Source organism: Lagenorhynchus albirostris, chromosome 12, assembly GCF_949774975.1.
Source record: "Lagenorhynchus albirostris chromosome 12, mLagAlb1.1, whole genome shotgun sequence".
Taxonomy (NCBI): domain Eukaryota; kingdom Metazoa; phylum Chordata; class Mammalia; order Artiodactyla; family Delphinidae; genus Lagenorhynchus; species Lagenorhynchus albirostris.
Window position 1 is genome coordinate 47,240,439 of NC_083106.1, and position 14,050 is coordinate 47,254,488.

At 42.3% G+C, this 14,050-nt stretch overlaps 1 protein-coding gene across 4 annotated transcripts in view; it reads left to right on the forward strand.

Annotated features, from left to right (window-relative positions):
- Positions 1-14,050, forward strand: part of FYN (FYN proto-oncogene, Src family tyrosine kinase) — a 209,545-nt gene that overhangs the window by 136,508 nt on the left and 58,987 nt on the right. Inside the window, exon 4 of one of the 4 annotated variants that reach the window (XM_060168327.1) lies at positions 5,777-5,915. The exons of the other annotated variants lie outside the window; for them this stretch is intronic. The gene's annotated coding sequence lies outside the window, so the exon portion shown is untranslated. The remainder of the gene's footprint in view (positions 1-5,776; positions 5,916-14,050) is intronic. 4 annotated transcript variants of the gene reach the window in all.

A 14,050-nucleotide genomic window follows, 5' to 3' on the forward strand; every position in this document is an offset into this window, starting at 1 on the left:
CCACTTAATACGGGACAATATCAGCTGGATAAGGTACACATGCTTTAGCCTGCTAGCCCATGGCTAGGAGTATATATCTTAGATTCAGCCAGGTCTGGGTTAAAATCCAAGTCAACTTAGCTGTGAGTCCTTGGGCAAGTAACTTGACCTTCCTACACTTATTCCCCCATCTGGAAAGTCGTGCCAATGACAATAATACCCAGTTCACGGGCTGCTGATGGATCAAAGGAGATAATTTGCTTATTGCATGTAGCAGAGCCTCGGGTACCATGGTGAGCACTCCGTGGAACAGACATGGAGTTGGTTATGATCTGGCTTCATTTCTAGCTACCTTCCCAGCTGCACACATCCATTCCATTAAACTGTAAGCTCCTTTTGAGCAGGAGAGGCCTGGCTCCTTCACTCTGAAGCCCGGAGCCTCGCAATATGCCTGGCAGGTGCTTCAGTGCTCTGTAAAACTAGGGCCAAATCAAGTAAGCCACATGAAGCCGTGCTATACCGCACCTCTGCTTTTCACATGCTGCCCACCTCCTTCTCCTCCGGCCAATGTCCAGTCACCTTCACAGCCGCCAACCTGGATGATTTCGGGCTCCGCCTGCGCTCTCTCCCCAACCCGAGTCCGTTGATTCACTTGCTTATCTCCCTCCTAAGTATATATAAGCTCCTCGAAGGCAGGGCCTTATTTACCTGACTCTATCTCCACAGCCCTTGGCACAGTGACTGTCACTTAAGGAAGATCAGAATGTGTTTGCTGAACAAAGGCTGGAGGTAGGGCTGAATGTAAATAAAAGGATGTGTGCAGAGAGACAAGAATGCAAGGGAGAGGAAACAGCTGAAAACTGGCGATTGGTTACTATGGTGATTTCTGAGTAACTTTTGTTTGGGAGGATGGGAGAAGTTTTGTTCTTGTTTCTGTTTTCTTCTTAACTTCATCTCCAGCAGCTCAGGAGGAGAACAGCTGTACTTAGCAACCCTAGGGTAGAGCCAGAGAGAAATGGAGCTGCTGTGTGGCAAGCGAGGAGGTGGGTTAAGACCAAAGCAGGGCATCAGTGCCTGAGCTGCTCGAGCCAGATCATGAGTTACTCTTCATTTTAGCAACAAAGGGAAGGGGAGGACATAGTCGGGTCTTCTGAAAACCACAGTAAGAAAGAGTACTTTAAGCCATAGTGTAAAAAATAAAATAAAAACTATAGGACATAGCAATGCCCAGCTCCTGTCACATCATTAAATCTATCTTTTCATGAGGAGCAGAGCATGTTTCTCAAAAGGCAACATGGGGTAATTAGATCCAGGTCCTACTGAGTGGGTAACTCTGGGAAAGTTACTTAAATTCGGTGAGCCCAAGATTCCTTACTGTGGAATACCCTTTCAAAGTTGTTCTGCAGATTGAATGAAATACCATATGTGAAGTACCAAGAAGAAAATAAGTTATTAATAAATGGTAGCTATTGTTACAATTCATTTTGGTTGTTATCCTACTAACCTGCCTTAATCCAAGTTTAACTGTCAGTATCAAAGGAGGTCAGAAGCTCTGATTGGTTTTAGAGTCTGGGGAAAAAGCGAACAAGTGGTCAACAGAGCTTCCCTTTACTTCTGTGTTAGATTTACTTCCTCCTTGTGTTGGGGTACAGGCCACCTGTTATAACAAAAAGACTCAGTCTCACTTCCCCCAGAAAATTAGTGGCTCACACAGGATGGATATTCATGCCTCTCTCATGTTACACTCAAGATCAGAGCTTTAGGGTGGTTGAAGCTGTGCTCCACAAGGCCTTCCAGGGCCCAGGTTCCTTCTGTCCTACTGCTCTGCCATTCCCTGGTGGGTTGCCATCCTCTGCCTGGTTAATGCCAGTTTACCGGCACCACATCCACTTTCCAGCCCACAGGAAATGGGAAAGACAATGGAGGGCAACCCAGTCTTTCTTAAGGAATGCAAGAGTTGAGTATATAGCATCCACTGTCAACCAATTGGCCAGAATTAAGTGACATGGCCACACATAGCTGCAAGGGAGTCTGAAAATTTTAGTCTTCAGCCTAAAACTCTGTGACTGTGGAAGAAGTGGGGTGGATTTGGTGGCACAGCTACAAGTCTGCCACACCCCTCACCAGCTTTTATCCTGTCAGTAGGATACTACTACTCATTTATTTTCAGTCATGTGGATTTGGGCCTCTGTCCCTTCAGGCCCAGGGCAACCCTATCTGACACCAGAATCCTGCAAGCTCTCAGAAAAAGGGAAGATAAACAGCTGTGCTGTCATCATTAAGGAGATAACCTCAAGTTCAATTACTCTGCAAGACAACACTCTGAGAAAAATCATAATCTGCCTCATGTATATGCCAAGCAAAAAGTCACTACTGAATTGCTTTACCATAAATTTTATAATAGCGTTTATAAAATGTTTGCTGGTATATAAACTAAGTCTTCCCTTTTTGGATTTGTTAACATACATCTGACTGGATTTCACCTGCCAAGTAGGTCATCAACAAGTGATCTAGCCCACATAACCCATGTTCCTCCCATATAAAGTGGCCACAATTTGTCATCCCAAATACTGTTTTTATGGCTGCTGGAGAAAGCATCACTGACTGCCTTCAGTGGACTCCGTGTTCTCCTCTTCCTGCTTGTTATCTCCCTCCTTTAATTTCCTTGTGTCTGTGTTGGTACTCAGCTTGTGTTCATGAGTGAGACCTCTTTGAGAAGGCTTCACTGAAGCAGGTACCACATAATCAACCAGCCTGCGCCCACCAGGGGTAAGGAATGTAAACTCAAGGGAAGGCAGAGACTGTCCTCATTTCCTTTAGGCGAGGAGGTGGTGGGAGGAGGCTGCCTAGAGGCGGTTGGCCTCTCTGCTCCCTTTGTCCCCATCATCACTGTCACAGTGGTTCCTTGTCCCGGTAGAGGCCGGGGAATTAGAGAGGGGTCAGTTTTCTGACAGCTACTTCATCAGCATTCACACCAAAACAGCTGCTGAGAAGCTTTGAAATTCTAAACCACTGCAAGGGATGCAAAAGTTATGACTGCTGGTGTCGCTGATTCCTTGCAACTTGAGAAAGTGCCAACATAAAGATCCAGGGGAGGAGGGACCAGGCTTCATGTCCTGCTTCAAAGAAAAGGCGTCAGCCTCAGTTCCAAAAACAATGCAAATGGCCCCAACACCAAATTCTCAGGGCAATAGATTTTGATGGGCTCTGACTTCATAACCAGATAAGTAATCGGTGGAAAGGGGAGGCGCGGTCAACACAAACATGAGCTCAAGGGCAAAAAGAAGAACAAAAATATGCTTATTCAGAGTCCATTCTGTTTCTTTAAAGCAATGGATCTTCTTGGCTGGAACTGGTGAATTAAAGGAAAAAAGGATTCACTGTTGTTTTAAAGGAGGAGGCCGCATTTTGCAGAATCATCTGGCAAGGAACCTCTGTAGAGACTGGAAAGATTGGCAGAGCTGGTTTTGGTCCGGCCTTGGAGAGTGAACCCCCTCGGCTTTCATTCTCTGCGTTGGTGGGGAGGGAGTGTTGATGACGGCCTTGGAGAGTGAACCCCCTCGGCTTTCATTCTCTGCGTTGGTGGGGAGGGGGTGTTGATGATGCCTTGTGCGTCACAACAGCCGCTTTGTGCTAATGTGTCTTCTTGTGGCTCCGCCAGGTGACAACCTGACCCTTGGGCCCTTGGCCTTTTAAGCCCAGAAAGCCAGTCTCTGCCACTCTGGCCCAGATGTGACACTGACTTTCCCGTTTCTCTTTGCTGGTTCACGAATAGAAGCCCACATTTTTGTTTTTATTTCTGTTTTTCTGTGGTGGTTTTTATAGAACAGAGCCAAGGAGAGTGGAAAGAGGCTTAACTCTAAAGATCTACATTAGGAAGAAACATCTTTGTCGCATCTTTTGTGTTTCTGAAAAACTTCAGGTTGAATAAACCAGTGCTGGTTACTATTCCATGCCCCGCGTGGATTGCCCCAGATTCTAGGGATTGTGGCTCAAAAGTCAAAGCATCAGAAGGCCAGGCTGAACGTCCCAAAAGGAAAGGGTGAAGGCAACAAGATGAAAATGAGAGCAAAATACAGAATTTTTCTGCCTGGTGCCCTAAACAGGTCCCTTTGCCTGTAACAGGCATCCAAAGAACAACAGTACTTTGCTTCATCCTCCACCCCTTCTTAGAGTCGTGCCGATGTGGGGTCTTCAGGCCCTCACTTACAGAGAGGTCCTCAGTAACCAGAGCTCCTTGGTTGCGTTTCAACGAGTACTGTCATCCTGGGTTTACTGGGTTTCCCCAGGTACCTAGGACATGGGGCCCAGAGATTCTCAAGAACCCACTAACCCAGCCACCCCATTCCTGATTCTATTATCCCAGGTTCTGCCACTTGCCACCTACGTGGTCCTCTGAGTTGATTATATATCACAGCTTTGCTTAATCTGTGCCCCTAATTAGATTTTTATTGGGGGTTCTATGTGCTTTCGCCACTCACTCTCAGCTCTGCTCCCTCACTGCCTCTTCCCAGCACAGGTGTGATGAAAACACACTCAGAAGTCTCTCTGTCCTTTGGTACCTTTAATCTTGACACCTTCTGGAAGGAGAGGTTGCCTCTTAACAGGCTTGGGAATCAATCACTTTCTCTACCTCTCTTAATTTTTCAGTTCACAATGCATACTTCGTCATTGTGTGGTTGCTATCAACTTATATACAAATTAAGTCAGTAATTGATAAGATTAAAAGGACCTTTCTTATTAACAAGTAAAGGTGATTTAGTCTCATTTTTAAAACTGGTGGATTCAGTATAGAAAATCTGAGAAATAAAGAAACAGAGAAGGAAGAACATCATTCATAGCATTATCCCCTACATACCACCAGCAAGCATCTTGGTATCTTTCCTTCCAAAGAATTTGCTAGGCATTTGTTATATACTTGCAATCATGTGATCCTTCTTAGTATAACAGTATAATTAATATCCATTAATTATAATATTAATGAAAAATATAATATTTCCATATTACTAATAATTTTTTGTAAGTATAAGTTTCAACTTGTGCTTAACTTTACATTATGGCCTTACGATATGCTTAGCCGATGCCTTCTTAAATAATTAGCATATTTATAATTTTTCAAATTATAAATAACACTTCATAGGATCTCTTCATGTGTCTTGTTTTTTTTAAGTCTCTAGCACAGATTTAGAGGTTAAAGAGCAGACCCATTTTTAAGATTTTTTGGTAATATTGAAGTTGGTTTACAAAAAGTTATACGTTAATTCCTGCTTCTACCAGCAGTGTATGAGAATAGTCATCACTATTGGGCAAACATCTTTTTAAATGTTTGTTAATTTAGAAGTGAAAGTGTCTCACTAATCTAAATTGCGTTTCTTTGATTACCACTGAAGGGAAATATATTTCACAAGCTGTTTTTTACTTTCTTTGAATTGCCAATTCACATGCTTTCCCATTTACCTAATCTTAGAGTTTTCTTATCTATATAAATTCCTTATGTGTTAAAATGTTAACCCAAGAGAATTGAAAGCATATGTCCACACCAAAGCTTGTTCATGAATGTTTACAGCAGCACTATTTATAATAGCCAAGAAGTGGAAACAAACCACATGTCTATCAGCTGATGATTGGTAAGCAATAAGTGATATATCCATTCAATCGAATACTTTTCAGCCATAAAAAGGAATGAAGTACTAAGTCACGCTACAAACTGAATGAATCCTGAAAATGTTACGCCAAGCAAAAGTAGCCAGTCAAAAAATCCATGTATTACATGATTCCATTTATGTAAAATACTCAGGGAGCTTCAAGATGGCGGAAGAGTAAGATGCGGAGATCACCTTCCTCCCCACAGATACATCAGAAATACATCTACATGTGGAACAACTCCTACAGAACACCTACTGAACGCTGGCAGAAGACCTCAGACCTCCCAAAAGGCAAGAAACTCCCCCACGTACCTGGGTAGGGCAAAAGAAAAAAGAAAAAACAGAGACAAAAGAATAGGGACGGGACCTGCACCAGTGGGAGGGAGCCGTGAAGGAGGAAAGGTTTCCACACACTAGAAGCCCCTTCGCGGGCGGAGACGGCGGGTGGTGGAGGGGGGAAGCTTCAGAGCCACTGAGCAGAGCGCAGCCACGGGGTACGGAGGGCAAAGCGGAGAGATTCCCACACAGAGGATCGGTGCACCAGCCCGAGAGGCTTGTCTGCTCACCTGCCGGGACGGGCAGGGGCTGGGAGCTGAGGCTCGGGCTTCGGAGGTCGGATCCCAGGGAGAGGACTGGGGTTGGCTGCGTGATCACAGCCTGAAGGGGTTAGTGCGCCACGGCTAGCCGGGAGGGAGTCCGGGGAAAGTCTGGAGCTGCCGAAGAGGCAAGAGACTTTTTCTTGCGTCTTTATTTCCTGGGGCGCAAGGAGAGGGGATTAAGAGCGCCGCTTAAACGAGCTCCAGAGACGGGCACGAGCCGCAGCTCTCAGTGCGGACCCCAGAGATGGGCGTGAGACGCTAAGGCTGCTGCTGCCACCAAGAAGCCTGTGTGCGAGCACAGGTCACTATCCACACACCCCTTCCAGGGAGCCTGTGCAACCTGCCACTGCCAGGCTCCCGGGATCCAGGGACAACGCACTGGGAGAACGCACGGCGCGCTGCAGGCTGGTGCAACGTCACGCCGGCCTCTGCTGCCGCAGGCTCGCCCCCGCATCCGTACCCCTCCCTCCCCCCGGCCTGAGTGAGCCAGAGCGCCCGAATCAGCTGCTCCTTTAACCCCGTCCTGTTGAGTGAAGAACAGACGCCCTCAGGCGACCTACCTGCAGAGGCGGGGCCAAATCCAAAGCTGAACCCCAGGAGCTGTGAGAACAAAGAGGAGAAAGGGAAATCTCTCCCAGCAGCCTCAGGAGCAGTGGATTAAATCTCCACAGTCAACCTGATGTACCCTGCATCTGTGGAATACATGAATAGACAACGAATCATCCCAAATTGAGGAGGTGGACTTTGGGAGCAACGATATATATATATTTTCCCTTTTTCTCTTTTCGTGAGTGTGTATGTGTATGCTTCTGTGTGTGATTTTGCCTCAATACCTTTGCTTTTACCATTTGTCCTAGGGTTCTGTCTGTCTGGTTTTTTTTGGTTTTTTTTACATTTTAAAATTTTTTTCTTAATTATTATTTTTTATTTTAATAACTATTTTATTTTATTTTATACCCTTCCTTTCTTCCTTCCTCCCTCCCTCCCTTCCTTCCTTTTCTCCCTTTTATTCTGAGCCGTGTGGATGACAGGCTCTTGGTGCTCCACCCAGGCGTCAGGGCTGTGCCTCTGAGGTGGGAGAGCCAAGTTCAGGACACTGGTCCACAAGAGACCTCCCAGCTCCACGTAACATCAAATGGTGAAAATCTCTGAGAGATCTTCATCTCGACACCAAGACCCAGCTCCACTCAACAACCAGCAAGCTACAGCGCTGGACACCCTATGCCAAACAACTAGCAAGACAGGAACACAACCCCATCCATTAGCAGAGAGGCTGCCTAAAATCATAATAAGGCCACAGACACCCCAAAACACACCACCAGATGTGGACCTGCCGACCAGAAAGACAAGATCCAGCTTCATCCACCAGAACACAGGCACTAGTCCCCTGTACCAGGAAGCCTACACAACCCACTGAACCAACCTTAGCCACTGGGGACAGACACCAAAAACAACAGGAGCTATGGACCTGCAGCCTGTGAAAAGGAGACCCCAAACACAGTAAGTTAAGTAAAATGAGAAGACACAGAAACACATAGCAGATGAAGGAGTAAGGCAAAAACCCACCAGACCTAACAAATGAAGAGGAAATAGGCAGTCTGCCTGAAAAACAATTCAGAATAATAATAGTAAAGATGATCCAAAATCTTGGAAATAGAATGGAGAAAATACAGGAAACGTTTAACAAGGACCTAGAAGAACTAAAGAGCAAACAAACAGTGATGAACAACACAAAATATGAAATTTAAAATTCTCTAGAAGGGATCAATAGCACAGTAACTGAGGCAGAAGAACGGATAAGTGACCTGGAAGATAAAATAGTGGAAATAACTACTGCAGAGCAGAATAAAGAATGAAAAGAACTGAGGACAGTCTCGGAGACCTCTGGGACAACATTAAATGCACCAACATTCGAATTTTAGGGGTCCCAGAAGAAGAAGAGAAAAAGAAAGGGACTGAGAAAATATTTGAAGAGATTATAGTTGAAAACTTCCCTAATATGGGAAAGGAAATAGCTAATCAAGTCCAGGAAGCACAGAGAGTCCCATACAGGATAAATCTAAGCAGAAACACACCAAGACATATTAATCAAACTATCAAAAATTAAATACAAAGAAAAAATATTAAAAGCAGCAAGGGAAAAACAAAAAATAACACACAAGGGAATCCCCATAAGGTTAACAGCTGATCTTTCAGCAGAAACTCTGCAAGCCAGAAGGGACTGGCAAGACTTATTTAAAGTGATGAAGGAGAAAAACCTGCAACCAAGATTACTCTGCCCAACAAGGATCTCATTCAGATTTGACGGAGAAATTAAAACCTTTCAGACAAGCAAAAGCTAAGAGAATTCACCACCAAACCAGCTTTACAACAAATGCTAAAGGAACTTCTCTAGGCAGGAAACACAAGAGAAGGAAAACACCTACAATAACAAACCCAAAACAATTAAGAAAATGGTAATAGGAACATACATATCAATAATTACCTTAAATGTAAATGGATTAAATGTTCCAACCAAAAGACTAGATTGGCTGAATGGATACAGAAACAAGACCTGTATATATGCTGTCTACAAGTGACCCACTTCAGACCTAGGGACACATACGGACTGAAAGTGAGGGGATGGAAAAAGATATTCCATGCAAATGGAAACCAGAAGAAAGCTGGAGTAGCAATTGTCATATCAGACAACATAGACTTTAAAACGAAGACTAAAACAAAGACTGTTACAAGAGACAAAGAAGGGCACTACATAATGATCAAGGGATCAATCCAAGAAGAAGATATAACAATTGTAAATATTTATGCACCCAACATAGGAGCACCTCAATACGTAAGGCAGATACTAACAGCCATAAAGGGGGAAATCAAGAGGAACATAATCATAGTAAGGGACTTTAACACCCCACTTTCACCAATGGACAGATCTTCCAAAATGAAAATAAGTAAGGAAACACAAGCTTTAAATGATACATTAAGCAATATGGACTTAATTGATATTTATAGGACATTGCATCCAAAAACAACAGAATACACATTCTTCTCAACTGCTCATGGAACATTCTCCAGGATAGATCATATCTTGGGTCACAAATCAAGGCTTGGTAAATTTAAGAAAATTGAAATCATATCAAGTGTCTTTTCCCACCACAACACTATGAGACTAGATATCAATTACAGGAAAAAATCTGTAAGAAATACAAACACATGGAGGCTAAACAACACACTACTTAATAACCAAGAGATCACTGAAGAAATCAAAGAAGAAATCAAAAAATACCTAGAAACAAATGACAATGAAAACACGATGACCCAAAACCTATGGGATGCAGCAAAAGCAGTTCTAAGAGGGAAGTTTATAGCAATACAGTCCTACCTTAAGAAACAAGAAACATTTCAAATAAACAACCTAACCTTACACCTAAAGCAATTAGAGAAAGAAGAACAGGAAAAACCCAAAATTAGCAAAAGGAAAGAAATCGTAAAGATCAGATCAGAAATAAATGAAAAAGAAATGGAGGAAATGATAGCAAAGATCAGTAAAACTAGAAGCTGGTTCTTTGAGAAGATAACCAAAATTGATAAACCATTAGCCAGACTCATCAAGAAAAAAAGGGAGAAGACTCAACTCAATAGAATTAGAAATGAAAAAGGAGAAGTAACAGTTGATACTGCAGAAATACAAAGGATCATGAGAGGTTACTACAAGCAACTCTATGCCAATAAAATGGACAACCTGGAAGAAATGGACAAATTCTTAGAAATGCACAACCTGCCGACACTGAACCAGGAAGAAATAGAAAATATGAACAGACCAATCACAAGCACTGAAATTGAAACTGTGATTAAAAATCTTCCAACAAACAAAAGCCCAGGACCAGATGGCTTCATAGGTGAAGTCTATCAAACATTTAGAGAAGAGCTAACACCTATCCTTCTCAAACTCTTCCAAAATATAGCAGAGGGAGGAACACTCCCAAACTCATTCTATGAGGCCACCATCACCCTGATACCAAAACCAGACAAATATGTCACAAAGAAAACTACAGGCCAACATCACTGATGAACATAGATGCAAAAATCCTCAACAAAATACTAGCAAACAGAATCCAACAGCACATTAAAAGGATCATACATCATGATCATACACCATGATAAGCTGGGTTTATCCTAGGAATGCAAGGATTCTTCAATATATGCAAATCAATCAGTGTGATACACCATATTAACAGATTGAAGGAGAAAAACCATATGATCATTGCAATAGATGCAGAGAAAGCTTTCGACAAAATTCAACACCCATTTATGATAAAAACCCTCCAGAAAGTAAGCATAGAGGGAACGTTCCTCAACATAATAAAGGCCATGTATGACAAACCCACAGCCAACATCGTCCTCAATGGTGAAAAACTGAAACCTTTTCCACTAAGATCAGGAACAAGACAAGGTTGCCCACTCTCACCACTGTTATTCAACATAGTTTTGGAAGTTTTAGCCACCGCAATCAGAGAAGAAAAAGAAATAAAAGGAATCCATATCGGGAAAGAAGAAGTAAAGCTGTCACTGTTTGCAGATGACATGGTACTATACATAGAGAATCCTAAAGATGCTACCAGAAAACTACTAGAGCTAATCAATGAATTTGGTAAAGTAGCAGATACAAAATTGATGCACAGAAATCTCTACCATTCCTATACACTAATGATGAAAAATCTGAAAGTGAAATAAAGAAAACACTCCCATTTACCATTGCAACAAAAAGAATAAAATATCTAGGAATAAACTTACCTATGGAATCAAAAGACCTGTATGCAGAAGATTATAAGACACTGATGAAAGAAATTAAAGATGATACAAACAGGTGGAGAGATATACCATGTTCTTGGATTGGAAGAATCAACATTGTGAAAATAACTCTACTACCCAAAGCAATCTACAGATTCAATGCAATCCCTATCAGACCACCACTGGCATTTTTCACAGAACTAGAACAAAAACTTTCACAATTTGTATGGAAACACAAAAGACCCCGAATAGCCAAAGCAATCTTGAGAATGAAAAACGGAGCTGGAGGAATCAGGCTCCCTGACTTCAGACTATACTACAAGGCTACAGTAATCAAGACAGTATGGCACTGGCACAAAAACAGAAAGATAGATCAATGGAACAGGATAGAAAGCCCAGAGATAAACCTACACATATTTCGTCACCTTATCTTTGATAAAGGAGGCAAGAATATACAGTGGGGAAAAGACAGCCTCTTCAATAAGTGGTGCTTGGGAAACTGGACAGCTACATGTAAAAGAATGAAATTAGAACACTCCCTAGCACCATACACAAAAATAAGCTCAAAATGGATTAAAGACCTAAATGTAAGGCCACAGACTATCAAACTCTTAGGGGAAAACATAGGCAGAACACTCTATGACATAAATCACAGCAAGATCCTTTTTGACCCACCTCCTAGAGAAATGGAAATAAAAACAAAAATAAACAAATGGGACCTAATGAAACCTCAAAGCTGTTGCACAGCAAAGGAAACCATAAACAAGACGAGAAGACAACCCTCAGAATGGGAGAAAATATTTGCAAACGAAGCAGCTGACAAAGGATTAATCTCCAGAATTTATAAGCAGCTCATGCAGCTCAATATCAAAAAAACAAACAACCCAATCCAAAAATGGGCAGAAGACCTAAATAGACATTTCTCCAAAGAAGATATACAGATTGCCAACAAACACATGAAAGAATGCTCAACATCATTAATCATTAGAGAAATGCAAACCAAAACTATATTGAGATATCATCTCACACCGGTCAGAATGGCCATCATCAAAAAATCTACAAACAGTAAATGCTGCAGAGGGTGTGGAGAAAAGGGAACCCTCTTGCACTGTTTGTGGGAATGCAAATTGATACAGCCACTATGGAGAACAGTATGGAAGTTCCTTAAAAAACTACAAATAGAACTACCATATGACCCAGCAATCCCACTACTGGGCATATACCCTGAGAAAACCAGAATTCAAAAAGAGTCATGTACGAGTATGTTCATTGCAGCTCTGTTTACAATAGCCAGTACATGGAAGCAACCTAAGTGTCCATCGACAGATGAATGGATAAAGAAGATGTGGCACATATATACAATGGAATATTACTCAGCCATAAAAAAAAATGAAACTGAGTTGGTTGTAGTGAGGTGGATGGACCTAGAGTCTGTCATACAGAGTGTAGTAAGTCAGAAAGAGAATAACAAATACTGTATGCTAACACATATATATGGAATCTAAAAAAAAAAAAAAAAAGTGGTCATGCAGAACCTAGGGCAAGAGGTGAATAAAGACACAGACCTACTAGAGAATGGACTTGAGGATATGGGGAGGGGGAAGGGTAAGCCGGGACAAAGTGAGAGAGTGGCATGGACATATGTACACTACCAAACGTAAAATAGATAGCTAATGGGAAGCAGCCGCATAGCACAGGGAGATCAGCTCGGTGCTTTGTGACCACCTAGAGGGGTGGGATAGGGATGGTGAGAGGGAGGGGGAGATGCAAGGGGGAAGAGATATGGGGATATATGTATATGTATAACTGATTCACTTAACAAAGTGAATATGACAATAAAGTAGAAACTAACACACCATTGTAAAGCAATTACACCCCAATAAAGATGTTAAAAATAAAATACTCAGAATAGGCAAGTCCACAGAGACATAAAGTAGATTCGTGGTTGCCAGGGGCTAGGCTGAGAATGTGATGGGAAGTAACTGCTTAATGGGTACAGGTTTCTTTTGGAGTGATGAAAATGTTCTGGAATTAGATAGTGGTAATGGTTTCCTTTGCAAATATATTAAAAACCACTAAAGTGTATACTTTAAGAGGGTGATTTTATGGAATATGAATTATATCTCAATAAAAATAGATAAAATTTTAAAATGCTAACCACAGAGAACTTTTCTAAGGTCCAAAAAGGGGTGGGGGAAGGCCTGAAGAACAATCAGTGCCCTAATTCTCTCTGAACCCTTTGTTTGGCATAGACAGTTAAAATACATCTTTATTTTTATCGCCATTTCACTCTTGTCTTAACCTTGACATCCCAAGTGAAGTGAATGTAAGAAGAAAATGTTCTTCGCTCCTTTTGGAGCATTTCCACAGTTTGGTATTAAAACCTCATTTGCCCACTTGGGTTTGGGACTGATTCCAGCAGTTAGTTGACTGCAGTGTTAAATCTCACCACTGGGGTTTGATGCTTCCATTTCTTTTTTATTAGGTGCTTGTGGGTCCCTGGGCATTGGGGAACGGGAAGTTGTACGGAGGGAAAGAGAACTGCCGGAGTGTGAGCTGCTGCCTTGCGGCGTGGGGGTCATTTGAACAGGAGAAGCCGGAGAGTGGAAGCCAACAAATATTCTAGGTGCCAGGAATGTGGCTTTTTCTTAAAGTAATGTGACATTTTAAGAGTGATTTCTATTAGTTCGGTTCCCTTGCTGTGCGGTGTGGAACAAGGTCCATCCTCCTCACCCTCCAGAGGGTCTTTGCAAAGCCATGTGTAAATGATCGAATGGGTCCAACTCCACTTCTTATTATTCCTGAAGCAAAGTTTTGACTTGATTTTTAAATAGGCTCTGGTTCTCCCATTGCTGCATGTGGCTAGTGTCTACATTGTAGATATTCCTGCTTTTACATCAGCCTTCTTACCCCAAAGGTATAATATTTTATCACCTGTGTTTGTGGGGGGCTCTTCCTCTCAGGGTTCCACCAAGAGTAGAAATCTGTTATTTTTGTGCTTGGAGGAAGCATTTACATGTATAGCTCAGTTTACGCAGTAAA